This window comes from Triticum urartu, unplaced genomic scaffold (genome assembly GCF_003073215.2).
Source record: "Triticum urartu cultivar G1812 unplaced genomic scaffold, Tu2.1 TuUngrouped_contig_8748, whole genome shotgun sequence".
Classification (NCBI taxonomy): Eukaryota; Viridiplantae; Streptophyta; class Magnoliopsida; order Poales; family Poaceae; genus Triticum; species Triticum urartu.
Genome location: NW_024119728.1, coordinates 1 through 26,312, shown reverse-complemented (window position 1 = coordinate 26,312; position 26,312 = coordinate 1). Strand labels below are relative to the sequence as shown.

General features: G+C 45.2%; 1 long non-coding RNA gene across 1 annotated transcript; it reads left to right on the top strand.

Moving 5' to 3' along the window:
* Positions 1-9,061: 9,061 nt before the first annotated feature.
* Positions 9,062-16,596, top strand: LOC125531996. Its single transcript, XR_007293666.1, has 3 exons — positions 9,062-9,650; positions 13,168-13,266; positions 13,377-16,596. It is a non-coding gene; the product is annotated as an uncharacterized LOC125531996 (long non-coding RNA).
* Positions 16,597-26,312: the final 9,716 nt, after the last annotated feature.

The following is a 26,312-nucleotide window of genomic DNA, read 5'->3' as shown; positions in this document are numbered from 1 at the left end:
CCCCTCCGAGATTGGATCTGTCTCTCTGTCTCTCTCTGTTTCTGCGTTCTCAGATTCTTCCCTTTCATCATTTCTTATATTCCCGGAGATCCGTAACTCTCGTGGCCACCTCGGGCACCGTCTCGCGTGGATTTTTCTTCCCAAAAATCATAAATATTCCAAAAAAAGTCTTCGTCAGTTTTTATTCCGTTTGATATGGATATTCTGCGAAACAAAAAACATTCAACAAACAGGAACTGGCACTAGGCACTGGATCAATATGTTAGTCCCAAAAATAGTATAAAAAGTTGCCAAAAGTATATGAAAGTTGAATTATATTGGCATGGAACAATAAAAAATTATAGATACGACGGAGACGTATCAGACGCCTATATAAATTAGGGGTGCGGCACACTCATGCGGTTGATCACTTCGGCGCTGCCATTAGGGTTTGTATGTGTTGCGAATAGACACCTCCACTCGCCACCGGTTGTGTGATCGGACCTAGCAGTCCGCCGCACGGCGTTCCTCCTGCACGCGTGGATACCGTTAGAGGCGGTGCACTTGCCCACTCCGGCGAACCTGTACATGGGAACCGACAACCGGATGTTCGAGGGAGATCGGACAAGGAGGAGACGATCCACGCGGACGCGTTGCCCCAACTCTTCTTCCGCTGCACGACACTACGCGTCTAGTGGTAATGATCCGTGATCCATCTCCCGTAGCATGTTGGTTGTTCTGCGCGTAGGAAAAATTTTAATTTGCAGTCGACGCACCCTACCGTAGAACACAACAGTGGTATCAGAGCCAGGTTATAGGATTTGGATTCAGATCGTATGCATATTAGATATGTGGAGGCGGCAGATGAGATTTGTTGTCGTTTATGAGATTGGCTATGTGCACGGTTGATAAGATCAATTGCACATGGGGATCTTCGAGGCTACGTTTTTTTTCAATCGGAATCGATGAGGTCGTGACATAACCTACCCCTACCGGTCGGTATCCGCCATCGGGGTTAACAGTGAAACGTAAATCCGAATCGGACTCACGATGATCGATGAGATCGGTCAGATCGGAAAATTCGGCGTGATCGGAGTTCAGATATGATCTGTGGTTTCCGAAAACGTCGGGCGCTGCCCCTTCGAACCCCGCCCGCTAACCGGCTAGCGGGACCGCCGTGTGCGTAGCGCCTTGTATTTCATACACGATCACTCAAAACGGTAGAATGCGAGTAACCTTGTTTTGCAGGTTTGATGTGAATAGTATGGTTCATATGTATGTGATGCATGTGTGTAATTTATACATGGCCTGCGTGTCATGTTTGTCAGCCGGCAGGAGCCAAACTGCTGTCATTATAACGTATAATGACCTGCATGTCGACTTGTGACTCTATGTAAAATTCATTACTAGTTGTAGTAGTTGGATTATAGAGATCAGGTTGGTAGGTTGGCGTCCCGGCATGACAAACAAGATGGAGTTCCTAGATGGTCATCGGAGTCAGAGCCGACCTGGAAGAACTGCCATGAAGGAGCCATACTATTTCACAATATATGTTTTATTTGTGATTGTTATGCTTCTTGTTTTCTATGCATGTAAGAATGATAGATAGATCCCACGTTAATATCAAGAAATTTGCCATTACCAATGTTGCACCTTCGCATGTCAAGTACGTATGGTAGTGGCCTCATAAAATTGGGGTGCTGCTAGGTGTCCTTGAGAATTGTTCTCAAGCATGATAAAAAGAAACAAGTTCTAGAGGATCCACTTCCAGAGGAACCTGCCGATAATGCTAGTGCCACAGCTAAGAATGCCTACCAGAAACTTGTTGATGATTCAACGAAGATCAGCTATCTGATGCTGGCTTGTATGGAGCCCAATTTGCAGCCGCATTTCGAAAATGTTGAGGCTTACGATATGATCGAGAGTCTCAAGAGCATGTTTCAGACACAGGTTAGGATCGGAAGGTTCAACGTCTGGCGATCTTGATGGATTGCAAGCTGAAGGAAGGTGATCCACTGATCCCACATGTGTCAAGATGATCGGATATGTGCAAGCTTTGGATCGCTTGGGCTTCCCACTCTTGGATGAGCTGGCTACTAATGCAGTTCTGGGTTCTCTTCCGCCCAGCTATGGGACGTTCATCTCGAACTATCATATGCATGGCATGGATAAGAAGCTCACTGAATTGCATGGGATGCTCAAAGTGGCAGAGCAGGATATTAACAAAGGCACACATCAAGTGTTGATGGTGCAGAAATTGGCTAAGTTCAAGAAAAGTTGGTCTAAGAAGAAGGCTAAGGCAAAGGGCACAGAGACGGTAACCTCTGCCACTGCGCCAAAGTCTAGACCGGACTCGAAGACCATTTGCTATCATTGCAAGGAGACCAGTCACTGGAAGAGGAACTGTAGCAAGTGGCTTGCAGAGCATGGCAAGAAGGCCGGAAATGCTTCTTTGGGCAAAGGTACACTTGTTGCATATGTTATAGACATTTACCTTGCTGACATACCTAGTAGCTCTTGGGTATTTGATACCGGATCGGTTGTTCATATTTGCAACTCGATGCAGGGGCTGGTAAGAACTAGGCGTGTGGCACAAGGGGAGATTGACATGAGGGTCGACAACAAAGCAAGAGTTGCTGCGCTGGAAGTCGGCACGATGCAGCTCCAGCTTCCTTCTGGATTTATTTTGGGATTGAATAATTGTTATTACATTCCAGAACTTAGTCGGAACATTATTTATGCCTCATGCTTGATGAGTCAGGGTTATGAATTCAATTTAAAGGACAATGGTTGTTCGATTATTTGAATGGTATGTTCCACGGCTACGCACCCATTGTTGATACACTATTTATATTGAATCTAGAATAGGAATCAGTCTAAAACGTGAATGTCAAGAGGCATAAGCCTAATGAGATAAATCCGACATACTTCTGGCATTGCCGGCTTGGACACATTAGTCTGAAACGCATGAAGACGCTCCATGATGATGGGCTCCTAACTTCGTCCGACTTCGGGTCGTTCGAGACATGTGAACCATGCTTGCTCGGCAAGATGACTAAGTCTCCTTTCCCAAAGAGTTGCGAGAGGGCGTCCGAGCTATTGGAACTTATACATAGTGATGTGTGTGGTCCAATGAGCACAACTGCCAGAGGTGGCTATCAGTACTTCGTTACTTTTACCGACGACTTGAGTAGATATGGATATATCTATTTGATGAGGCACAAGTCTGAAACTTTTGAAAAGTTCAAAGAGTTTCAAAACAAGGTTGAGAATCAGCTCGACAAGACTATAAAACTTCTATGATCTGATCGTGGAGGTGAGTACATGAGTCAGGAGTTTGATGATCATCTGAAAAGCCGAGGTATAGTACCTCAGCTCACACCTCCGGGTACGCCACAGAGAAACGGCGTGAATGGATGAATCGTACCTTGTTGGATATGGTTCGATCTGTGATGAGAAAATCGGATTTACCCTTGTCATTCTGGGGATACGCTCTAGAAACTGCAGCTTTCACACTTAACAGGGTACCATCAAAATCCGTAGATAAGACACCACATGAGATGTGGACCTGGAAGAGTTCCAGTTTGTCTTTTCTAAAGATTTGGGTTGTGAAGCATTTGTCAAGCGACTCATGTTAGACAAACTTACACCCAAGTCGGATAAATGCATATTCGTGGGATATCCGAGGGAAACCTTGGGATATAGCTTCTACAACCGGGAAGAGAACAAAGTGTTTGTTGCCCGGAACGGGGTTTTCCTCGAGAAAGAGTTTGTCAGTCGGGAGGCCAGTGGGAGGATGGTCCGACTCGAAGAAATTCGAGTACCACTCGGGGATGGCTCGATGGGTGATGAGATCATACCAGAGTCACTCAGGGAACCTGTAGTGGAAGCGGCACCGGAACCACGTAGGTCGGAAAGATTGCGCAGAGTGCATGATGTATTGTTGCTAGAAAGCGACGAGCCGGCCACATATGCGGAAGCGATGGTGAGCCCGAATTTCGAGGCATGGCTAGAGGCCATGAGATCCGAATTAAAGTCCATGGATGAAAATTAAGTCTAGGACTTGGTTGATCCGCCGGCTGGCGTAAAGGCCATTGGCTGCAAATGGGTCTTTAAGAAGAAAATCGATGTGGATGGAAATGTTCAGATCCACAAAGCTCGGCTTGTCGCTAAAGGATATGGACAAGTTCAAGGAATTAACTACGACGAGACTTACTCGCCTGTAGCGAAGCTGAAGTCGGTAGGGTCGTACTAGCTATAGCTGCATATTTCGACTACGACATATGGCAGATGGATGTCAAAACGGCTTTCCTTCACGGAAATTTAACCGAGGACGTGTATATGATATAGCTGAGGGTTTTGTCGATCCGACTAGCACTAGTAAAGTATGCAAGCTCAAGAGATCCATTTAGGGGTTGAGGCAAGAATCTCGGAGTTGGAACATTCATTTTGATGAGGTCGTCACTGGTCTCGGTTTCATGAAAAGCGATGAGGACACTTGTTTATACAAGCAGTTAAGTGGGAGCTCAATTGTGTTTTTGATCTTGTATGTGGATGACATACTACTGATCGAAAATGATGTTTCGATGCTGAACTCGGTTAAGGAATCATTGAATGGCAAGTTTTCAATGAAGGACCTTGGTGAGGCAGTTTACATTTTAGGCATCAAGATCTGTAGAGATAGATCGAGGAGGCTGCTCGGCTTGAGCCAAAGCACGTACATAGATAAAGTGTTGAAGCGGTTCAACATGAGTGAGGCCAAGAAAGGGTTCTTGCCTATCTCACATGGTATAAGGCTAAGCGAGGCTCAGAGTCCTTCGACATCTGATGAGCGAAGTAGGATGAGTCGGATTCCGTATGCCTCGGCAATTGGATCCATCATGTATGCCATGATATGTACACGGCCTAATGTTGCTTTCTCAATAAGCCTAACAAGTAGATACCAGGCCAACCCAGATGAGAGTCACTGGGCAGTGGTAAAGACTATTTTGAAGTACCTGAAAAGGACTAAATAGATGTTCCTAGTTTATGGAGGTGAGGAAAAGCTCATCGTAAGGGGTTACGCCGATGCTGGTTTCCAAACCGACAGAGATGATTGTCGATCATAGTCTGGATTTGTGTATATCATGAATGGAGGAGCAGAGAGCTGGATGAGTTCCAAGCAAGATACGGTTGTCGATTCTACCATAGAAGTCGAATACATTGCGGCTTGTGAAGCTGCAAAGGAAGGTGTTTGGATCCGAAACTTTCTGGATGATCTTGGTAATTTCCCAGCCTCGTTAAAACCGTTGGACCTTTATTGTGATAACTCTGGTGCCATCGCACAAGCCAAGGAGCCGAGGGATCACCACAAGACCAGACACATAGATCAAAAATATCACCTGATACAAAAGATCGTAAAGAATGGTGATGTTGAGTTATGCAAAATTCACATGGATGCAAATGTTGCAGATCCGTTGACTAAGCCGCTTCCACAATCCAAGCATGAGGGGCACGTTAGAGCTATGGGCATTCGATGCCTATTTGATTGACTCTAGTGCAAGTGGGAGACAGTTGGAGATATGCCCTAGAGGCAATCATGTATGATGATATTTCCTATGTGTTTATGAATAAAGATAGTACTTGGACATTATCAATGATGTCTATCAGCAAGTACGTGACTTGTTTGTGGGACTATGCATTGTATGATGAACGTCCTAAAATGTCCCTGGTCGAAAGGGCTGCGTGGACGCACAGCTGACTAGACTAGCATATGACACGGTCGATGGCTTGGTCTCACTAGCCATGAAGCATTGGATGCTAACCGGATAATATGGACCCAGAAGGATCTGGTCGGATTCGACATAGTCGAATCTGAGTTGAGATAAGGTCCGAGTCAGACAAACCCAACTATGAGACGCAGCGATATGTCATCTATGAGTCTCTAGTACAACATACATTCTATGTCCTAAGATCTGAGCTGGGATGGTGACAGACTTTCTTTGGGCCAACCAAACGCTACTCCGTGACTGGGTAGTTACAAAGGTAGGTTTCGGGCTTGTCCAGACCCATGTTGCGAGACATGGTCGAGCAAGATGGGATTTGCCCCTCCGATCAGGAGAGATATGCTCTGGGCCCCTCGTGTGATCCGACCAAGATAAGCATGGCCATGCGATTAGGATTATGAGATAATCCGGTTTGTGGTCGACATCGTTGGAACGAGAAAGAGGTCGGGCTAGCACAAGGATGACAACATATATCGTGTGGCAAAGGGAACAGAAGTATGATGTACAGGTTCGACTAACCAGCTTCATAGTCTGCTTGGTGTTCAGCATGCCCTGTTAGGGGCCGCTACCAACCGTGCAGTTCGGAGGTGATCCGAACTGCGACCAAGCAGGCTTGAACCTAAGGGGCCGCGCGCTGAAGGGAAGGAACCTACAAGGTCAGATCTGAGGACACTAGTCGGATGTGATCCGAGCTGTGTTCAGATACTGGCTGAGTAGACTTATGGGCTTTAGGGTCCGTGCGAGGCCCAAGTGTTGAGCCCGCGACGGACGCCTATATAAAGTGAGGGTGCGGCACACTCATGCAGTTGATCGCTTCGGCGCTGCCATTAGGGTTTGCATGTGTTGCGAATAGACACCTCCACCGGTTGTGTGATCGAACCTAGCAGTCCGCCGCACGACGTTCCTCCTGCACGCGCGGATACCATTAGAGGCGGTGCACTTGCGCAGCTCCGGCGAACCTGTACGTGGGAACCGACGACCGACTGTTCGAGGGAGATCGGACGAGGAGGACATGATCCACGCGGACGCATTGCCCCAACTCTTCTTCCGCTGCACGGCACTGCGCGTCTAGTGGTAACGATCCATGATCCATCTCCCGTAGCATGTTCTTGGTTGTTCTGAGCGTAGGAAAATTTTAATTTACAGTCGACGCACCCTACCGTAGAACCCAACAAAGCACCCCTACCCAGTTTATTCTAGAAGCCCAACCAAAAATATATTTTTTGATGCCTACTAGTCAAGTCTTAATAAGTAGAATTTTAAAACCATAAAATCGGTTGGGCTTCTTGAATAAGCTGGGCAGGGGCGGCTTATTCCAGCTTATTTTAGAAGGCAGCAAAAGAACTGGCCCTTAGTACGGTAACACGGATCCTATCTCTGGGATACAAGAGGCGTAGTCCTTAAATGACCAATGATTTTGTCTATTGCTATCTTAATTACGAAGCAACCCCGGGCAACGAAGGCCTTCGGTTGGACAATTGACTCTTGATGCAGGACGTATGTCGGTCAAGACATAATTTGCACACATCCCCCACTTCCATGTGTAGCAAGCACATCTTGATGGATGACTTCTAGGGCACAAATTAATATCATAATGATCCTGACACAAACATATGGTTGTAAGCGTAAGTTCTCATACCCATGCCTATTTTTATTGTAAGTGTTTTTAGTGTCAGCTTGATTTACGATCTGGTCAAAACCTGAAACTTAATTCTTTTGCAAAAGCTTGTTAGAAACCCTTGCTTAAAGGGCACCATCCTCTCGTGGGTTTGATAACCCAGAGTCACCTATGGGTAAAAAGCCGAGAATCCTTTATGCTCCTTTACCAGATCACTAAAGGGAGTAATCAAATGGAAGGTCCTCAGTAAGCAACAAGAGTCCAACACTAGCGGCGACTTATCAGTTAGACTCACTCTCTTGCTAAGCGCCAGACGCCACAACCTTCGTCGAATCCGGATTAGTGTAGCCTCTATTTTAACTTGTGTGTGTGGGCTTATTATTGAGTCGGTGCCCCCAACAGACTTGATGTTGGTGTATTTGTACCTATATTGTATTTGAACTTGGTTGTTTGGCCTATTTTCTGAAAAGATCAAGATCCTATGCCATGGCTTCATGTTTTTCCTTCTCTGACAATTGAAACGATGAAGCCCAATCACCTGACGCCATGAGAGCAGCTACCACAATCAATCTTACCCAACATCGAATAAACCCACTGACTTCCCTCCTCATAATCCAAACCATAGCTCACAAAGGCCAGGAGTCGTACAAGAGTACGAGACCACCCCATGGTCAACCCAAACAAGACCGCAAATGAGAGGAGAAGAGATAAACAGAAACACTGACAAAAGCGAGGAGAGAAGAGACACACCCTAGCGAGAGGGAAAAGGCAACACCAACTACTACTTTTTTGTCACCATTTGAGCTTGCATAACAATCGGGGAGCTCCTAATTGACACCTTGCCTGGGCCGACCCATTGGCGTGCACGCCTGTTCGCCCTGCTGGTACTGTAGCGCAACCCCCCGGTCAGCCTGAACAAGACCGTAGATGGGAGGAGAAAAGATAAACTAAAACGTCGGTGGAGCAATGAGAGAAGAGACAAACCCTGGAGAGAGAGAGGGAAAATGCGACACCAACGACTACTTTTTTCGTTGTTGTTCGACTGAGCTTGCATTACAACTGGGGAGTTTCTATTTGACCCCTCGACTAGGCCGACCCATTGGCGTGCACGTTCGTTCGCCCTGCTGGTACTGTAGCGCAACGGAAATTCACGAAAAGGAGTGCACACACAAGGAATCAACTACAGACCTCTCACTGGTTAAGGACTGTCGCTAGCCAAAGTTTGAAATTTCAAAATTTTGTTCATGTTGTTCAAAAAATGTTCGATTTTTCAAATATTATTTGTCTTTTGAGAAATTGTTCATGATTTCCAAGAAATGTTCGAAAAAAATTGAACTGCGTGAACAAATTTTGAAAATGCATGAACAGTTTTTTAAAAATGTGATCATTTTTAATTGTGTTTTTATTTTTTTGAAATTGTGAACAATTTTTATAATTATAAACTAAATTTAAAAGTATAGACATTTTTATTGAAAAGTGAAGATTTTTCTAAATTACTCTTTAAAAAAGTGATCAAATTAAAAAAAATACGAACGAGCGTCATATAGGAAATTCCTTACAATTGGTCGTCCGCTGAGGTTGTCGCTTGGCTAGGCCTGCGATCCACTTGGGCCTTCTCCCGTGTGTAGGTGCTGTAACATCGGCCCGGTTTTCCGCTAGGTCGATTTTCTGTAAAAGAAACGGTCGAAGCCCACAACGCAGGAGAAACCCCCAACACGGGCGGCAACCTTGATCCCCTCCTTCCTCCCAGTCCCCACCGCCGCCACGAACTCTGCTCCGACACGAACTCTGCTCAAGCCCGCTCCCATGGTTCCCGTCATCGACATGGCCTCTTTGCCCGTTCCGCAAGCCGAAGGCACCACCTACAGAAAGGACTCGAGTCCCACGATCGAAATCCCAGATCAGACCGGATCGCGGCGGCCGGCGGCGCCACGATAGTTCGCCGACCTGCAGTCCTCCTCACGGGACAAGCTGCGTTCGCGGTGCGCACTCGCTGCCCGCCGGCTTCGACGGTGTGGGCCGGGGCGCCGCCCTTCCGCAGATCCGCAATCGAGTCATGCGTCCGGTCTGACGCCTCCCATCGACGTCCACGGCTCTGTGCTCTTCCATGTTCTCTCCTAGCGCAGGCTGTGGGGGCGCTACGCCGCTATCTGCCGGCTCCTCATACAAGAGCTATGGACCAACTGAGCCCTGTGGGAAACAATTGCATCAACTCAGCGACGTCCAGCGTTTCTCCTCTCTACGTTTCTTTGCACGCCTCATCTCCAAGCACGAATTCACGACGTGATGTAAGTTTCATCATCATTGATCTGTTTTCTTGGTCATGACTTGATTCCCTCTTTTGCTCTAAATATTGTGACTACTGCATGCCATTACTCTAAATTTCTTGATTACTGCATGCCGCTGGAGTTGCTGTGTATAGGCGGTGAACCATAATACATGTATGTCATGGCTTCCACATGTTTGACGTAATGCCCAACCGAATTGCTCACACAAAATTTGACGGGAACAGAAAGCAGCATGGCTTCCAGCTGTCAATCTTCGAGTTTCTATAAATTTTAAGCCCAATGTTCCTCTATGTCCCTGTTTCTTACCTCCTCGCTCACCGAAGCAGATCAAGAAGCAGCAGCGAAGTCCCCCTGATGTTCCATCTCTCCCATTTGTGTGTCCCCATCTTTCCATGTTTGTCTCTCCATCTCTCTGATAAAATTAACAAGAACTAGTCCTCTCTATCTTTCTTTCTCTACATAAGGTCTAGTACACTATTGAAGGATACATGTCTTGACGGAGAGATAAAACTCACATTATGCGTTGTAATTCAAATTATTAGTTATTTTTATTAGGAGGGACATCAGACTAAGGAAACAAGCCAAGAATCGTGAGGGGAGAGAATTTGACATCATAAATGACTATCTCTAGTAATACCTTTTTCCTTGTATGTTTTTTGTCAATTATATTTCAACCTGCACCTTTCAAATATTATTTCTCTGTGTCCTTACTTCTTATACTAAGTCTACAAAAACAAAATACAGAAATAGCAAATCTAAGTATGCTCTAGATATTCAACATGTGAGACAATAGGTGAAAAAGACCAACAAAGCATCATTCTGGAAAGAAGATATCAACATTGGATTTGAATCTTTCACATTTTATCACAAAGAAAGACAGCTAAAAACTCACTTCCAATGGATGTGGCACAAACGAAAGGAACCAAGCAGGACTGAGTGCAAGTCTTGTATTCTTCATCTGCATATATTGATAATGTAGGGTCTTTGTACAGTTGATTACACTCAACTATCTTGTATGGACAAAAAATAATCTTGATTCAGTTCTTTTTATTTAATAATTAACGTGTGAATTTTCTTGGGGTTGGCAGTTAGTATAGGTGTATATCCGGTAAGGATTAGGGTGCAAGTGATGCAAATTCACATGAAGTTTATATAATATACAATGCAAGCAAACAATTGTATAGACTCACAAAATAATGGAACTTTTTGTTCTTCAGGCAAGCTGGAATGTTCTTGCATCAGCAGTGAATGTGCTGCTACCCATAATATTGATTTTAATTTTAAAATAAATAAGTAGACATCAAAATAAACTCATAAAATAATAGCACGACCAATGCCACAATTGAGTACGCTAGATGGTCTCTCCTACATTAATTTTGTGATATTTAAATGAGCTAAATCATGAGTTTCACATATCTCTCTCTTGGTCAGAAATAGTTCTGTAATTTACAGTCATGATAAACTCAGAACATGATAAATCAAAAATAACATTTATCTTACAAATGTGAACCATCTTTTATATTGTAGTAGTCAAACTTACATCTTTTTTACTGCATGTTTCGTAGTAGGACATCTATTTACGAAACGGAAGGTAGCATACTTGTTGCTGCACAAACAATTATATTGTTTACATCGAGCTATCTTTTTTACTGCATGTTTCGTAGTAGGACATCTGTTTATGAAACGGAAGGTAGCATACTTGTGGCTGCACAAACAATTATATTGTTTACTAAAAGAATGACGGAAAAAATGTTTACTTGCTAGACTAAAAGATCGATGGAAAAAATATTTCTCGACTTTATAACTCTTAGCAATTTTACTCGACAAAGATGCAGATCATTAATTTTTCACCCAACATTTCATTTGCATGGTACTCGGCAATCTGCACCGATGTGAATCCTACATCCCATCAATTGAGTTATTCCACGACAATCTATCTGTGACCATAAAGTCCCACGTTGCTATCTGAACTGTGTGGCTTCTCTCTACCACAAGTGAAATCCACCTCGAATTGCGTATTTTCTGGATCGCATTGATGCGCATTGGTTGTAGACACATTCCAGTCTTCTACTAATGAAATATCGAAACAATATTAGTAACTCTATTATTAATGCACGTAAATACAGAAAAGCAAAATATCTATCAGGACTACAATGACGACATGCCTGCAAACTTAATTCTTGAATTTGCAGTACTAAGTATAATATATAACTGAAGTTTGACCAAGAACATTACATCATTGCATTTCTTTATAGAAGTAGTCCACTGTTGTGATACAATGCTTATTGTAGTAATTTCTACATTCAACTATGTTATAGAACTGAAGGTGTCTACACTAAATTTCTCCAAGATTTCTAAAGAAAGCAAAAATAAGAAAATATTTGCCCTAAGATTTCTCCAAGAGATGCATACCAGGAGCAAAATTAATATATTGATGATGACTTTAATCTTCATGTAAGGTACATGCTCATAAACTTGGCTGATGCTGCCGTGGCTAATCTAGCCTTATTTCTTGCTGCCGGTTTCTATGAACAAGAAACCAACAAAACTAAAGTTCACTCTAATATAAAGTTTTAGCTGCAGCCAGAAAGAATTGCCAAGCTCTTGTATGTTTAGTCGGTGGACTTTAAAGAAAAATCATGGATAAATGAAGAAGCTAGATCTGGCCATATAGTGCAAGAAACAAGTAGTGAGCGAGACAAAAGCTTGGTGATGAGAAAATAATACATTGGTATTGAAGACAAATACCAGGGAAGGCTTAACAAATCGACTCTCTTCAAGAACCTCTCTTGAACCCATGGCTCATGTACAACTAGAGTAGCTGCTGCACCTTGAGTCCTGCCACAGCGCCTCTGTTCAATACGCTGGGAAGCAGGTAGAGATGAAGGGCGTATGTGACATAGAAGATGGCGAGCTACATCTTGCATCTACAAATGAGGGCGACCTAGGCCCGTGTTCGACACTGCAGTTCTTGGTTGGTGTGTCAGATAGCAACCCAGGCAGCGGTGTGAGGCGGCAACGGCTGGACGCGGTAGTAACCCTAGCTGTGGCCGCGCTCGCTCTTAACGAGAGAGGAAGAAGAAATCAGCTCGGGGCTAGCGAGTTGATGGGGCAGGGAAGAGAGCTGGCGGGTCCACTCGTTGACGAGTATTTGTTTGAGAGAGTAGGCGAGGAAGCGACACACAAACATGCGAATCGACGTACCACAACCTACCATCACAACCGCACTTCCCTTTAATAGTAAAGATAGTAGTAATAACAATAGTTTCTTCCTTCAGAGGTTCATGAGGTTCATGAGCTTGATGAGCTCCATGAGCTCATCAACAAGCAAAGGATTTCTATTGCTGGTTCTTTAAAGACCGTTGGCTAATATCCTTTATTTTCATACAATGGGATGGTACTTCCAATTGGTACATTGATTGTTGGATTTGATGGAACTGCGAGTGGCCCTTTGACATATTTTAGTGTCATTAAGCAGTACTTAGGTCTATGCCTAACAATTCCGCTCTTTTTCTAGGGTCTGGTCTTGGTACTATGTTGATAGCGAGGGTGCAAGGCTCAAGGGAAGCAGCCGGTTCTGTAGTTCTTTGTATGCTTATAGTATCTTGGATGAGGGGTATGTTTTTTTATACCTCTATATGTTGCTTTGCTCACAGTTCATATTATCTTGAAGTTGCATCTCTTATGTTTGTGCTTTACATTTCATTTACAAATTCAACATGTCAGTTGAGGAAGCTGCTGAGTTAGCATGGCGGGCTTTTATCACGCAATATTCCGTGACAGAGCTAGTAGTGGCTGTGTTCCTGGTGGTATGCATTCTGTTTCTTAGTTTCTATCCTGATATTTGTTTTGTTCACTCAATAAGCACGATACAACTTGCATGCAGATTTGTTAAACACCTTGCCATTTATATCTTTCTTTTGAAATCACATACATAACTGTTTATTTGAGTTACTTATTGGTGAAGTTGAGATATTTTCCCCCCATCGTGTAATACACACCCCTAGGTTGGGAATAGAGATTACCGTCGAAACGATGGTGATAAATTAACCCACACCAAACGTACATTGTTGTAGAGTATAGAAGGTGCTGTAGAGTATAGACATGGGTCTAGACATCTAGACAAACCTACCGAGGATTTCTAAAACAATATAATTATAATGGTACATGTAAATTACATGCGTAGATTTATTCTTTTTGTATACGGCTTTCATGTTAGTAGATTTAAAAAAATATGGTGTGCTGTATAAGGATTATGGCCAACGCTATGTTTTCTTCGTGTTCGCCTTTTCTTTTTCCTTCTTAATTTTTTGAACCTTTTTCAAGTTTGTGAACAATTTTCAGTTCACATTTTTTGAATTTGCTAAAATGTTGAATTACCGTATATTTTCCAAATTCGTGAATATTTTTTGAAAATTTTGAACCTTTTCCAATGGTTGAATAGTTTTTGAATATGTGAGCGATTTTGGAATATGTGAATAGTTTTTAGAATCAGTTAACAATTTTGAATTGCCGTGAATATTTTTTGAATTCCTTAACAGTTTTTGAATTCGTGAACATTTTTGGAATTCATACTTGTCTTGAATATGAGAACATTTTTCGAACACAATAACATTTTTGGAATTTGTGAACACTGTTTTAGAATCCACAGACATTTTTTGAATTCGACGCAAACATTTAACAATTTTTTGTATTCATGTACATTATTTGAATTCATGAACTTGTTTTGAATACGTTAACATTATTTAATATGTGATCATTTTATGAATACGTTAACATTTTTGGAATTCACAATTTTTTTAATCCGTGAACTTTCTTTGAATACGTGAACATTACTGGAATTGGCAACATTTTTTGAATTCGCAAACATAATTTTTGAATTTGTGAACATTTATTTAATTCACAAACTCTTTTTTTTTCAAATTTGCCTTAGATGTTAGTAGATTCTAAGGATATGGTGTGATGTATAAAGAATTATGATCAATGCTATGTTTAGTTTTTGGGTCATTATTATTTGGAAGCAGGGTAAAAAAAGAAGACTATCATTTGGGCTTGATAGAGTATGATTATATCCCACTCGGTCGTGTTTGCATCAAACACGTGTCCCCCTTTGGAGAAGAATACGCCAACCATTTTGGTAGCGGGCCTATAACTCATCTCGACAATTCTGTTTAGGCCTCATTCCGCTAATACGCTAGGCATCATCTCCTTTCCCGTATTTCTCTTAGTCTCACTCCAAAACACTTCACGATCCAACAGAGGGAATGCCAACATCCATGGTGGAATTGTCCCATTCGGCTGTTCATGCCACTTGAGAGGATGAAGGCTCTAGCAACATCATGCGAGAGGCATCGTCACTAGTGATTTTGCCACCATCCTGGCCACGACGACAATGCCGCAGTACATATAGTGGAGGGTAGAGTAGGAAAGTGGAGCGACGGCGCCGCAAGAAGAGGTGCATTGGAACAGGGGGCACTGTAGTCTGTTTCTTCTTCTGGGCGAGTGTCAGGCAAATAGACAAGACTCCCAACAAAATGTCGATAAAGCGTCAGATTAGACAATGGATGAACATCAATAGTAGCAGGAGGTGAACATTGAGCTCCATTGGAGTCTCAACATTGCGCTCATCTTTAAGAGCAACATGAGTAAGAAGATCCTAGATTATTATTTTGGACCAAGAAGGGACCTCAATCCCAAGAAAGTAGCAGAGAGGGTCAAGATAAGACATAAGAAACTGCATAACATGCCTTCACAAAGGCAATATACTCACGGTCTGCTTCAGTGATGATCATGTCATCAACATGAAGAAGAGTCCTACCAAGAGCAGGGCAAGCAACGCCGGATCTTGAGCACTCGCTAAAAACCAGCAACATCCATCAGAGGCAAAACGCTCAAACCAGGCACGAGACGCTTGCTTAAAGCTATAGAGAGAGCGATGAAGACGACTAAGCATGTCCTAAGGAGTAGAATACCCAGGTGGTGGTTTTATGTAAACCTCCTCACGCAGCTCACTATTAAGAAATACATTCTTAACATCGAGCCTATACACGAACCAGTGGCGAACAGAGGCCACAAGCATACGGTTTTGCAGGAGCAAAAGTCTCATCGTAATCAGGACCATGCTCGTGCTGAAAGCCATGACCCACAAGACAAGTTTTTCTAATGCTCAAAAGAACCATCAGAGTGAGTCCTAACCTTGTAGACCCACCAAGTGATGGGACGAACACGAGGAGGAACATAAATAGTATCCCACGTGCTGATGCACTCAAGAGCAGCAATTTCACTCAAGAGCAGCAATCTCCTGTGTCATAACAAGGTGCCATTTGGTATGAACAACATCACAACAAGAAGTCGGCTCAAGAACAACAGCGCCAATGCTTGGAAGATCAATGCGGTCAACAGGACGAAGCGGACGAGGACGGAAGCCATAAGTAGGCTGAGACGGGGAAGTTGGCACATCAGTAGATGCATCGACAACACGCAGACGACCTATATAGAAGTTAGGAAAAAAATGGAGAATAAAAGCTGGAATCATCGGGGGATAAACTTAGGTGATGGAGACAAGGAAGCCACCGGTGATGAAGGTGTAGAATCATGTGATAAGCGAGGTGAGGAAATCATAGGAGATGATGACGTTGGTTCTACAATAATCAGAGAAGCATGAGCAGCACGATGATTGGATAAGGGCTCAATAGGAGTGGTAGTAGTGTCGAAAAAAATGTGGGAAGAGATGTACTCCACTTAAAAGGCCAAAGAAGATGGACACAGGTAGAAGGGAGGAGACTCTACAAAAGTCATATCCTAAGAAATAGGCATTCGACGACCAACATGATCCCAACAACGATATCCCTTGTGCTCATCGTTGTATCCTAAGAAGACACACTCAACAGACTGAGAAGTCAGTTTGGTGAATTCACGAGGTGTAAGAAGGACATAACAAACACAACAAAAAAATTGAAGCGTCGAATAAACGATCAAATAGACTCTCGAAAAGAGCGTCACCCTGCAGAGCAGTGGATTGCTGAAGGTTGATGAGATAGATGGAAGTGGAGACATACTCGGCCCAAAAGTGCGGTGAAAGAGAGGCGGTGACCATCAATGGATGAGCCGTCTCAAGAAGGTGACGATGCTTGCGCTTAGCCACGACATATTGAGCATGAGCACCAGGATAAGAGAACCAAAGCCAGCTCAGTAAGGATTCCACGCAACAACTTGGAGATATACTCTCCAGAAGAGTCACCATAGAACACATGAATAGGCGTAGAGAATTGAGAGTCACCAGCAGAGGCAGAGGGAGAGTGACCTTCGAGATCAGAGTGAACAAGGTCAAAAGGACGTCGAGACACTGTCTCGCTATGAGTAGGTAATTGGACCACGGATTAAAGACATCATCGGAGACGGATCCAAGAAGACCACGTCGAACTAAGGATGAGAGATCACAAGTGACCCAAGGCGATGATGCCACTGTTGAAAATAGCTGGTTCACACTGGTGGCGGGGGAAGTAGAGGGACTTGATCCAGCATCCCACGTGCCTGTGCACTCTCTATACCCTGTCGATTTGGCTTGGTGTTCTTCTCCTGCTTGCGGGTTGTGTGCCACGCGCTTGATTAAGCACCCCAGGTTCTCCTACTGTGCGCCCTTGGCCTCGACTTTAGGTAGCGCCTGTCCTCGACTCGTCTCGTGCATAATCCAGGTACGCGTCGACTGTCCGAGCTCCTGCTCACCATTGGTGGTGCTCGAGTGTGCGGTTATGGTGTCACACATAAAGGAACACGGGATGTGGGATTGAGACAGTGCTTGTAGCAACCCGCAACAAGGCAAAGGATGCCCATCCAGACTGGTAGGGAGCGGAGGTGGTCACAAAGGTGGATGTTGACTCCATAGGAGTCTCAACAGTGCACTCATCAGTAAGAGTAGCACGAGTAAGAAGTAGCACGAGTAAGAAGATCCTGGACATACTTCTCTTAGAAAATAAAGAAGTCATTAGAGGTAGAAGAAAACCTCAATCTCAAGGAAGTACCAAAGAGGACTAAGATCAGACATAAGAAATTCACTATGACAAGCCTTCACCAAGGCAATGTACTTAAGAGTCGTTGCCAGTGACGATCGACATGTAGAAGAAGTGTTCGACCACGAGTTGAATGGTGGACCGGAAGTGTACGATAATGAGCACTCGTAAAAAACTAGCCGCAATCACCACCGAGACGAAGCGCTCAAACCAGGCACAAGGGGTTTGCTTAGGGCCATATAGACATCGGCGAAGACGACAAACCATGAAGAGAACCTAGGTGGTGGCTACTTGTAGGCATTCTTGACATCAAGCTGAGAGACAGACTAGCGGCGAATAGAAGCCACATTGAGGAAGTGTGCGAAGAGTGGTCACATGGGCCATATATATAGGAGTAAATGTCTCTTCGTAGTCATGACCATGCCCTCACCACTAAATGAGCTTTGTAACGCTCAAGAGTATCATCAGTCTTAACCTTGTAGACCCACTTACAAGTGATGAGACGAGCACGAGGACGTCGAGGAGGAAGGGAAATGAGATTTCACGTGCCGATGTGGGCAAGAGAATCAATCTTCGATGCCATCACATGAAGCCATTTGGGATGAATAACCTCACGGCAAGAAGTTGTCTTGGGAAGAGCTGCGCAGTAACCATAGCGGTCAATAGGCAGAAGTGCGCGAGCTCGAAAGCCATAAGTAGGCTAAGCTGGAGGCGGTGCGTTGCCAACGAAAGAAGATATAATAGTCGAGGGAGATGGCTTATCAGAAGAATCCACAACATGTGGACCACGAGTGGAGTAAAGTCGAGGAACATGAGCAAAAGAAGGAACATATAAAAAGTCAAAGTGAGTCATAACATTCCCATCAAGTGATGGGACAAACACGAGGAGGAAGAGAAACAATATCTAACGTGCCGATGCGCTCAAGAGCAACAATCTCCTCTGCCATCGCAAGGTGCCATTTGGTATGAATAACATCACGATAAGAAGTCGGTTCAAGAACACTAGCGCCAACGCTTGGAAGACCGAGACGATCAACAGGCGGAAGCGGACGAGGAAGCAAGCCATAAGTAGGCCGAGAGGGGAAGTGGCACATTAGTAGACACATTCACAACACGCGGACGATTGTATGTAAAAGTGAGGAAAAGATGCAAGAATACAAGCAGAATTCATCGGGATAAACTCAGGTGATGGAGACAAGGAAGCCAAAACTGATGAAATTGGCGAATCATGTGATAAGCGAGGTGAGGAAATCATAGGAGATGATGGCATTAGATCTAAAATAATCAGAGAAGTATGAGCAGTACGACGACTGGATAAGGGAGTGATAGGAGTGTTGGATTTCCAAAAAAAGAGAGATTTCCTCCCATCGAAAAGGTCGAGGAAGATGGATGCGGGTAAAAGGGATGAGACTCGTCAAAAGTCATATCCCAAAAACTAACCATCTGACGACCAAAATGATCCCAATAATGATATCCCTCATGCTCAGCGTTGTATCCTAAGAACACACACTCAACAGACTGAGCAGTCAGTTTGGTGCGTTCACGTGGGTAAGGACATAGCGAACACAACCAAACAATTGAAGCGCCGAATAATCAGGAAAGAATCTAATAGACGCTCGAAAGGAGCGTCACCTTGCAGAGCAGTGGATTGCTGAAGGTTGATGAGATAGATGGAAGTGGAGACAGACTCGGCCCAAAAGTGCGGTGAAAGAGAGGCGGTGACCATCAATGGGCGAGCCGTCTCAAGAAGGTGACGATGCTTGCGCTAGCCACGCCATATTGAGCATGAGCACCAGGATAAGAAAACCAAAGTCTGGTCAGCAAGGATTCCATGCAACAGCTTGGAGATATACTCCAGCAGAGTCACCAAAGAACACATGAATAGGCGTAGAGAATTGAGTGTGAACCATGGCAGCAAAAGGCTTATAGATAAGACCTCACTATGAGAAGAAATAAAGTATATATCCAGGTGTGCCGAGAGAAGTCACTAGCGGAGGCAAAGGGAGATGATCCCTCGAGAACAGAGTGAACAAGTTCTAAAGGATGCTGAGACACCGTCTCGCTATGAGTATAAGGTAACTGGACCACGTATTAGAGACATCATCGGAGACGGATCCAAGAAGATCACGTCGAACTAAGGATGAGAGATCACAAGTGACCCAAGGCGATGATACCACTCTTGAAAATATCTAGTAGACAAGGCAATAGAGCCAGAGACTGGCGGCACTGGCAGTAGAGGGACTTGATCCGGCATCCCACTTGCCTATGCACTCATATGAATAACACCACCTGTCGATGCAGGCAAGAGCATCAATATTCGATGCCATCATGTGCAGCCATTTGGGATGAACAACCTCATGGCAAGAAGTCGTCTTGGGAAGAGCTGCGCAGAAAACATAGCGGTCAATAGGCAGAAGCGGGCGAGCTCGAAAGCCATATCTAGGCTAAGCTGGAGGCCGTGCGTTGGTAACAAAGCGAGTCATAATATTCCCACCAAGTGATGGGACGAACACGAGGAGGAAGAGAAACAATATCCCACGTGCCGATGCGCTAAGAGCAACAATCTCCTCTGCCATCGCAAGGTGCCATTTGGCATGAATAACATCATGATAAGAATTCGGCTCAAGAAAACTAGCGCCAACGTTTGGAGGACCAAGGCGGTCAACAGGCGGAAGCGAACGAGGAAGCAAGCCACAAGTTGGCCGAGAGTGGAAGTGGCACATCAGTAGACACATTCACAACACGCGGACGATTGTATATAAAAGTGAGGAAAAGATGTGAGAATACAAGCAGAAATCATCGGGATAAACTCAGGTGATGGAGACTAGGAAGCCACAATGTGATAGAAGGTGTAGAATCATGTGATAAGCGAGGTGAGGAAATCATAGGAGATGATGGCACTGGATCTACAATAATCAGAGAAGCACAAGCAGTACGACGACTGGACAAGGGAGTGATAGGAGTGTTGGATTTCAAAAGAAAGGGAGATTTCCTCCATTGAAAAGGTCGAGGAAGATGGATGCGGGTAGAAGGGAGGATACTCTACAAAAGTCATATCCTAAGAAATAGGCATCCGACGACCAACATGATCCCAACAACGATATCCCTTATGCTCATCGTTGTATCTTTAAGAAGACACACTCAACAGATTGAGAAGTCAGTTTGGTGCGTTCACGAGGGGTAAGAAGACATAGCAAACACAACCAAAAAATTGAAGCGTCGAATAAACGATCAAATAGACGCTCGAAAGGAGCGTCACCCTGCAGAGCAGTGGATTGCTGAAGGTTGATGAGATAGATGGAAGTGGAGACATACTTGGCCCAAAAGTGCGGTGAAAGAGAGGCGGTGACCATCAATGGATGAGCCGTCTCAAGAAGGTGACGATGCTTGCGCTTAGCCACGACATATTGAGCATGAGCACCAGGATAAGAGAACCAAAGTCAAAGTGAGTCATAACATTCCCACCAAGTGATGGGACAAACACAAGGAGGAAGAGAAACAATATCCAACGTGCCGATGCGCTCAAGAGCAACAATCTCCTCTGCCATCGCAAGGTGCCATTTGATATGAATAACACCACCTGTCGATGCAGGCAAGAGCATCAATATTCGATGCCATCATGTGCAGCCATTTGGGATGAACAACCTCATGGCAAGAAGTCGTCTTGGGAAGAGCTGCGCAGAAAACATAGCGGTCAATAGGCAGAAGCGGGCGAGCTCGAAAGCCATATCTAGGCTAAGCTGGAGGCCGTGCGTTGGTAACAAAGCGAGTCATAATATTCCCACCAAGTGATGGGACGAACACGAGGAGGAAGAGAAACAATATCCCACGTGCCGATGCGCTAAGAGCAACAATCTCCTCTGCCATCGCAAGGTGCCATTTGGCATGAATAACATCATGATAAGAATTCGGCTCAAGAAAACTAGCGCCAACGTTTGGAGGACCAAGGCGGTCAACAGGCGGAAGCGAACGAGGAAGCAAGCCACAAGTTGGCCGAGAGTGGAAGTGGCACATCAGTAGACACATTCACAACACGCGGACGATTGTATATAAAAGTGAGGAAAAGATGTGAGAATACAAGCAGAAATCATCGGGATAAACTCAGGTGATGGAGACTAGGAAGCCACAATGTGATAGAAGGTGTAGAATCATGTGATAAGCGAGGTGAGGAAATCATAGGAGATGATGGCACTGGATCTACAATAATCAGAGAAGCACAAGCAGTACGACGACTGGACAAGGGAGTGATAGGAGTGTTGGATTTCAAAAGAAAGGGAGATTTCCTCCATTGAAAAGGTCGAGGAAGATGGATGCGGGTAGAAGGGAGGATACTCTACAAAAGTCATATCCTAAGAAATAGGCATCCGACGACCAACATGATCCCAACAACGATATCCCTTATGCTCATCGTTGTATCTTTAAGAAGACACACTCAACAGATTGAGAAGTCAGTTTGGTGCGTTCACGAGGGGTAAGAAGACATAGCAAACACAACCAAAAAATTGAAGCGTCGAATAAACGATCAAATAGACGCTCGAAAGGAGCGTCACCCTGCAGAGCAGTGGATTGCTGAAGGTTGATGAGATAGATGGAAGTGGAGACATACTTGGCCCAAAAGTGCGGTGAAAGAGAGGCGGTGACCATCAATGGATGAGCCGTCTCAAGAAGGTGACGATGCTTGCGCTTAGCCACGACATATTGAGCATGAGCACCAGGATAAGAGAACCAAAGTCAAAGTGAGTCATAACATTCCCACCAAGTGATGGGACAAACACAAGGAGGAAGAGAAACAATATCCAACGTGCCGATGCGCTCAAGAGCAACAATCTCCTCTGCCATCGCAAGGTGCCATTTGATATGAATAACACCACCTGTCGATGCAGGCAAGAGCATCAATATTCGATGCCATCATGTGCAGCCATTTGGGATGAACAACCTCATGGCAAGAAGTCGTCTTGGGAAGAGCTGCGCAGAAAACATAGCGGTCAATAGGCAGAAGCGGGCGAGCTCGAAAGCCATATCTAGGCTAAGCTGGAGGCCGTGCGTTGGTAACAAAGCGAGTCATAATATTCCCACCAAGTGATGGGACGAACACGAGGAGGAAGAGAAAGAGAACCAATATCCCACGTGCCGATGCGCTAAGAGCAACAATCTCCTCTGCCATCGCAAGGTGCCATTTGGCACCAAGACGATGAGGGCATCGTTAGGCTCGACGAGGCAAGCCGGTATAAGCAACTAGAGCTGGTGGACGACTACGACAAGCTCATCTTTGATGATCTCCAAAGCGAGTTGGTAAAACAACTCTACGAGGGATGGCGCAACCCATGATGGGCGAGTAGTCTGCCAGCATCCACACCTTATCCTCATGGGTCAAGGAGACGATACTGTCACGGGCAATGGCAACCATGTGATTTTTGCAGTGGCAGTGGCACGCATGGATGTAGAAGTAGCACGTGTTTGCGTCTCCCTCGGCTAGCTAGTGCAAGCGGAGGGCTGGCGGGGGATGATGCACTTGAGGGAGGCCAAACCAAGCAACTTAAGCTTCAACTCTTTGCGCAGATTAAACTCCTTTTGGGACAGCTGTCGGGACTCCTGCACCACGTTGAGCTGAAAAATGATTTCCTTAGCCATGAGCTGTTGTAGCTTGATGCTGCCAATATGCCGGTCGCTCCACAGCTGCAATGTGTTGTCCATATGCTTCAGAGCAGGACACCCAAAAGCTAGAGTTGGCGAAGGTGCGATGACACATGCTAGGCATCAGCAACCACCGGGCGGAAGCCATCAAAATTCGGCCAGATATCCTTGAAGTGGCTTCCGCCATCAAAATTCAGCCAGATATCCTTGAAGTGGGACTGGTGAGCCCTAGGTGTGAAAATCGTGGTGTACAGGTTAAATCTAATGCCATGGGTATCGGCACGGAAAAGCAACTAGGATGTCATTACCCCCAATTCGTTGAACAGAACAAGCGGTCTAGCTGCACCAATGTTGGTGACCATCACTCCTTGCTCGAACTGTAGCGCCGCCCGATGAGGTTGATCTCGCAAAGCCCAAGGTCATCAAGGAAACGGTGCAATCTGCCCATCTATCTTCTTTCTAGGTTAGCGTTATTCTTACCCGCCCCCGCCTGCTAGATCAAGTTGAAGTCATCGGTAACGACCCAAGGACCAGGTTGCGAGGAGCACAACTCAGCTTTTGGAGGAAAGCAAAGCGATTTTCATCAGCTAAAGGACCACATACGGTTGACAATCACCAAGGGGGTGCCTAAGGCGAACATAGAGGGCAAAGGTTCGAGTCAGTGCATTAAGGCCTCACACGTTTCAAGAAGACCACGCTGAACTAAGGATTAGAGACGAGAGTAACACAAGTAACGAAGGCGATGATCCCATTGGTGAAAAGAGCTGGTAGACAAGGCAACAGAGGTGGAGAGACTGGTGGCGGTGGCAACAGAGGGAAAGTGAAGCTAGTCAAGCTCCCAGAGGCACTGGGAGTTATGACATCGGGGGCCAGCACCAAGGACAACACCAGTGTGACGGTCCGAAACAGAGCATGAGTCAAAGTCGAGAATTACCCGACAACTAGAATCAACAATCCGACCACCAGAAATGAGCTGCATGGTATGTTGAGGAACATGAAAGGGCAAAGTGCCAAGAAGTCTTTGGCCATTAACAAGGAGGGAGGTACCTGTTAGGAAATATGCAACTGTGTTTCGAGGTGGCCATATGCCATTGTAAGGTACAAGTGTTTTACAATATTAAAAAAAACATTATAGAGCGGGGAAAATACAAAGGGGTACACGACTAAATATATAGCTCTTAACTCCCCTCCCTCAAACTCGTGGTGGATCAACAACACCGAGCTTGGAGAGATAGATATAGAAGTTGTGTTGTGCTCTAGTTTGGGCCTTTCTAAAGAAATCTGCCAACTGTAACTCCGAAGGCACATACCGAGGAGCAATAACCCGAATTTCGCACACCAGCACACACAAAAAAGCATCAACACCAATATGCTTGGTGACCTCATTCTTTGTTGGGTCGCGCACAACACTATGAGCACCTGTATTGTCAAATAAGAGCAAAGTAGGTGTAGTGACAGAAATACCAAACTTCTGAAGTAACCACCGTAACCAAGTCACCTCTGTCGTCAAAAGAGCCATAGCTTGAGGCTCAGCCTCTGCACTCAAACGTGAAACTGTAGTTTATTTCTTTGTCTTCGAGGCAGTGAGAGAACAACCAAGAAAAACATAGTAAGCAAAAAGTGAACGACGATCCCAGGGATCACTAGTCCACGTAGCATTTGAATAGGCCTGAAGCTGTAATGAACTAGAACAAGGAAAGAACATACGGTGAGAGATCGTGCCACGAAGATATCAGAGAACACGAAGGAGAAGGAGGTGACTATAGTGAACCAATGTGGGTGCAAAGACAAACTGACTCAAACTATGGACGGGATAGGAGATATCTGGACGAGTAACATCTAGATAAACTAGACTCCCAACAAGATGACGATAACACGTCGGATTAGACAAGGTCACCATCACTAGCACGAAGGTGAACATTGAGCTCCATGGGAGTCTCAACAGTGCACTCATCAGTAAGAGCAGCATGAGCAAGAAGATTCTGGATATATTTTTCTTGGAAAACAAAAAAGCCATCAGAGGTAGAAGAGACCTCTATCCCAAGAAAGTAGGCCAAAATCAGACATAAGAAGCTGCTCACTAAGACGTGCCTTCACAAAGGCAATATACTGAGGGTCGTCGCCATTGATGATCATGTTGTTAGCATACTTAGGGTCGGCGGAGACGCTCAGGGTTGTAGGGACGGTCATTAGGCTACCGGCGGAGGGAGCATCGAGGCCCGAGCTCTAGGCGGTGCATGCATCACGGGTAGAGGAGAGGTCGGCGTGGGGTGCAAGGAGCAGCAGGTGTGGAACTGTGGGGCTTTATCTCCCCTTTTGTCTACCACAGGTTGCTGAAGAGGACAAAGGGAAGTCAGGGAGCCTCAAACGGCGGTCCCCTCTGGCTTGGACCAGAACCCCGGCAGCCGCGTAAATGCAGAGAAGCAAGCAGAGCAAATGGCGCAGCCGCGAGCCGCCTCCTCCCCTCGCTTGCTTACTCCTCTTGGAGCCCCTGTTCCAGTTCTCTCTCTCTCTCTAATATATATTACCCTGGGTGAAGAATAACTTATTCTTCATCCCGGTCGAACGACCCACCGTGCCGGACTCCCTTCGTATCCGCTCGGTTGACCCACCAAAAGAAAAAAACAATTCCCACCACGGCTGGCAGACAATGATTTTTTTTATGTTAGCGAGGAAAAGAAAATTTGGTCGTGGGTATTGCGAGCTAGCCTCCCCGCAGTTTCTGGGAAACGCGGGCTCCACTACCAGCAGCATCGAGGTCGAAGGTGAGGGTCGATCGGTTTCGGCCGCGAGCGGGCGGTTTTGCGTTGGGTGTCCTCATCCGCGCTTGGCTTCAGCCGCGGAGGAATCGGGGCCTCGGCTTCGCGACGACACATTACAGTGGTCTTGAAAAGAGAGGTACCCTTTTCCGGCATCGAGGGTAGGGATAATCGTCCAGGTCTTATTTAAAAAAAATGCCGCCCCGCCACTGCAGGCAGGTTAGTTCCTCTGTCGTTGCCGGAGAGTTCTTGGCGAAGAG